Source organism: Brugia malayi (assembly GCF_000002995.4).
Source record: "Brugia malayi strain FR3 genome assembly, contig: Bm_v4_Chr2_contig_001, whole genome shotgun sequence".
NCBI classification, from domain to species: Eukaryota; Metazoa; Nematoda; class Chromadorea; order Rhabditida; family Onchocercidae; genus Brugia; species Brugia malayi.
Genome location: NW_025062476.1, coordinates 1547983 through 1552362, shown reverse-complemented (window position 1 = coordinate 1552362; position 4380 = coordinate 1547983). Strand labels below are relative to the sequence as shown.

Below are 4380 nucleotides of genomic sequence, written 5' to 3'. Positions count from 1 at the left end.
ATCAGAGGACATTCTGAATGATTCATGGATGGAAGACTTGGCCACTAAAAAAAAAAAAAAAAAACTTCGAATAAATATTTTTTCAAAGTTCTTTCTTTATATATAAATTCATTTAGATGTTTTCCTCCATTTATTATCAGTAATTTTTTTAAAAACAATGTGATAAGAGCACTCACCAGATTTTTTGTTAATTTAATATATATATATATTTTACGTGTAAATAATACATATTACCTTTAATAGAACTGTAAGTAACGTACGTACGTGTAAACATTTTTATACAATTTAATTGTAAACAATTTATGTTCAATTAATTTATCTATGAATAAACTTCAATTGCATTTAAATGTTTCAATTATCGCCGAAATCGTTTTTTATGAGTTAATAGAAATATTTATGTCACCTCAAAATTTCTTTTTTCTTTTTTTTTGTTGTTATCGAAATTAAATTAAAGTGATAATTATCGAAATAATTACTGAAATAGTACCATTAATTAAGGTAATACTATTTCAAATATACATTTCATAGTTTTTGTATAAGAGAGAATTTATTAACAAAAAGTTTTTTTTTAATTTAGGAAATTAGCAAGAAAGAAAAAATTTTATGAAAAATAAGAAATACAAGAAAAAAGAAAAAGAGAAAATAAAGGAGGAAAATTGCTATGGAAAATAAAAAGTGAAATTTTAACATTTTCGTTTTGACATTTATACAAATCAGTTTTTTGCATATCATAAAAGTAAATTTTGATAATTTAAAAATCTATTAACTTAAATAATTTCAAAATGTTATTTAAGTAAATCTTTAACAAATGCAGCGATGATGCATTTTTCATAGTAATTCCAAAATTATCCATCAGAATTTAATTACCCAATTACTCAAATATTTGCATATTAAATTTCATAAATACTTAAAATTCACTATCCAACCTGATTATCTCTTCCTGATTCGTTGTGTTATTTTCAGGAATGAAAAATGAAACATTGGATAAAATTCAGAATACATAAATGATTAGTAACTGCAAATGATGGATCTAAAGAGTTTAGCTCGTTAAAAATGCTATTATTATAGGGTCATAGGTCACAAGGTCACTCAGATTAACAACTTTATCCTCTTTCTTTCGTTGTCACTCGAAATGCTAAAATTGATTGATTTCATCATATTCATAATTTATTATTTCAGAAATCAAAACGAGTTTGCATGCTATCTTTTCTTTTATGCTTTCCGGTTTTATAAATTTTTTGTGCAAATTATTTTCCGGTTTTCTGGATGGGATTTTCTCCTGGAATTCTTGTTTTATCACAACACTATCTCATTTCACTTTTCATTTTTATGATTATCGTCATTTTATATCACCAAAAATGCATTTATTTATTATCATTTTCTTTCCTCCTCCTCCCCCCCACCAAAAAAAAAAACTTACATTTCAAGAAATGAAATAATTCTCTCTCTCCCTCTCTTTAATTCCAAGCTTTCAAGAAATGAAATAATTCTCTCTCTCCCTCTCTTTAATTCCAAGCTTTCAAGAAATGAAATAATTCTCTCTCTCTCCCTTTTTTTAATTTAAGCTTTCAAGAAATGAAATAATTCTCTCTCTCTCTCTCTCTCTCTCTCTCTCTCTTTAATTCTAAGCTTTCAAGAAATGAAATAATTCTCTCTCTCTCTCCCTCTCTTTAATTCCAAGCTTTCAAGAAATGAAATAATTCTCTCTCTCTCTCTCCCTCTTTTTAATTCTAAGCTTTCAAGAAATGAAATAATTCTTTCTCTCTCTCCCTTTTTTTAATTTAAGCTTTCAAGAAATGAAATAATTCTCTCTCTCTCCCTTTTTTTAATTTAAGCTTTCAAGAAATGAAATAATTCTCCTCTCTCTCTCTCTCTCTCTCTCTCTCTCTCTTTAATTCTAAGCTAAACTATAAATTTGTGATTAATTTAGAACTGATAAATTAAGAATTAAATTTATAAAATAAGATCAAAATCAAAAAAAAAAATATGAATAAATATAATCCTATATGATTAATTTAAAACAAACATACTTTTTTTTTTTTTTTTTTTTGGCTAGTTAGCATTAAAAAAATTTGCATAAAAAAAAAAGAGGAAAAATGTAGATTGATAATGATTATTCATAAAATTTAATTTTTTTTTTTTCAATTATTATTAAATTTAAAAAAGAATCCTTCCTGTCATATTTTATTTATTATATTTTCTTTTTTTTTTATCACTGATTCATCCATTTTATTATCATTCCTTTAAACTATTCAAATATCAACATATCTCTCTATGTGCTATATAAAAGCGTTTGTTTAATTTTTATTGTTGAATTATTTATTTCTAAAATTTTACAATCAAAATTTCAACAATTTTTTTTTTGATTCATTCTAAAATTAAATAATTTATTTTTTCTTTACTCTTTTTTTTTTTTCAAGCAATTATTTGACAAACATATTGTCAAATGTTAGTAATAATTTGATGTTAAAAAGATAAATGAAATGTAAGAAACAGGAAAGTTAGGAATAATTTTTTTTTTTTTTTTTTATTTCAAATTATTTTTGCTAAATATTTCAAATGAATTTGAATGTTCGAACAAATTTTCAAATTTTATCACTATTACTTTTCTCGAGACTACTCAATCATTCGATGTTTCTTGTAATTTAAGTTATTGTTATTTTTAAATACAAAATAAGAATATAAAGTAAATATAAAGTAAGAAAGAGTCTTGAAATGATTTCTAATTGAATTTTTAAATATAAAGTAAGAAAAAGTCTTGAAATGATTTCTAATTGAATTTTTAAATATAAAGTAAGAATATAAAGTAAATATAAAGTAAGAAAAGAGTCATGAAATAATTTCTAATTGAAGCATTAATTTTAATTCATACATATAAAATTTGTCATTTTAGAGTTTAAATAATTTTTGTAATTTTTTTTTTTTTTATCAATAAATTAAACCAAAAACGATATTATTGGTATAAAAAAAGAATAAAGTTTATTTAGTTGACAAAATATTGTCACATGAGAAGGAGAAATCATTCAATTACAACATTTTTTATACCTTTACAATAAATAAATGAACACATTTTTTTTTTTTTGATTGCTAAAATCATTTCATTCGTCCTTTCTTTCCTTTTCCGTTTTTTTCTCCCTCTCCCTCTCTCTCTCTCTTATTTTTGCAAAAAAGTTATTCAAACTGTAAATTTAAACAATCATGAAAAATGTATAAACAAAATAGAGAGAGAGAGAGAGGGGGAGGGGGAGAGGGAGAAAAGGAGAAAGAGAGAAGACTTCCTCTCTTTTCACTTTTTACTGTCCACACACAAATTTGTCACCCCATTCTCCCGCTTTACCCAATTTTCTCTTCTTTGCTTGTTGATGATATTCTACAAAAATAGGTCAATTTGGTTTATTGTTTTATCTTTTGCTACTATTTCAAATTAACAAGTAATAATCTTCCTTATTTTTTAAAAAAAAAAAAAGAATTAACAGGTAATAAATAGATAATTAACAGGTAATAAATAGATAATTAACAGGTAATAAATAGATAATTAACCGTGTGTTTTTCTTTATTTTTTCTTTTTTGTTTTGTTTTTCAATTCTTTTTTTTTTTTTAGTGTTCTATTAAGAGTGGCAAAAGAATGAAATAGAAGAAAATGAGAAATAAATAAGTAAATTTTGGATTAAATTTTTCAAATCATTTCTAATTGTTTAATTTATGTTTATTTTCCTTTGTCAATATTTTATCTAATTTTTCTTCTTTTATTTCTTTCCTCTAATTACTCTTTCATTTTAATTGACACATTTGTTTTACATATTTTTGTATAAAAATGTTAATAATATCTTGTATTTTGTTTATTTTTCCATAATATAAAATAAAAATATCACATATAAAAAGTTATTGTTTTTCATTCTTTCTCTCTCTCTCTCTCTTTCTCTCTCTTTTATTTTTATTATTTATTATTACATTAAATTAGTTTACTGTCAACTATATATTGAATTTCTCAATTTCAAATATTAGTTTAATTTATGTACATTTTAACCTTTAAATTTTTAATCAATGAAATTCATTGATTACAAAATATAAACAAACTATTGAAATTGAATGATTTACAAACACAGTACCCCAACTTTTAATTATAAAATGATAATTGTGCAATGCTTTCCAGTAAACTAGTTTTCAGTAAACTTTCATCACTTCAATTCATTTTTTCCCTCCCTCCCTCCCTCCCTCCCTCTCTCCCACCTTTTTTTCATTATTATTATTACTACCAATACCAACTTTCCTTTTCCTATCCATTTTAATATTTCAAAAAAGTTTTAGATTAGATTAAAAAAAATTTTGAAATTATCGTTATCATTCTAATATTACACTTATTTTAGCATTTATTATGAT

General features: G+C 23.1%; 2 genes across 2 annotated transcripts; one reads left to right on the top strand and one right to left on the bottom strand.

Annotated features, from left to right (window-relative positions):
* Window positions 1–3110: 3110 nt before the first annotated feature.
* Bm16862 lies at window positions 3111–3260 on the top strand. Its single transcript, XR_006228122.1, has one exon. The product of XR_006228122.1 is annotated as a pre-microRNA Bm16862 (primary transcript).
* Bm15542 lies at window positions 3116–3263 on the bottom strand. The gene has a single exon (XR_006227931.1). The product of XR_006227931.1 is annotated as a pre-microRNA Bm15542 (primary transcript).
* Window positions 3264–4380: the final 1117 nt, after the last annotated feature.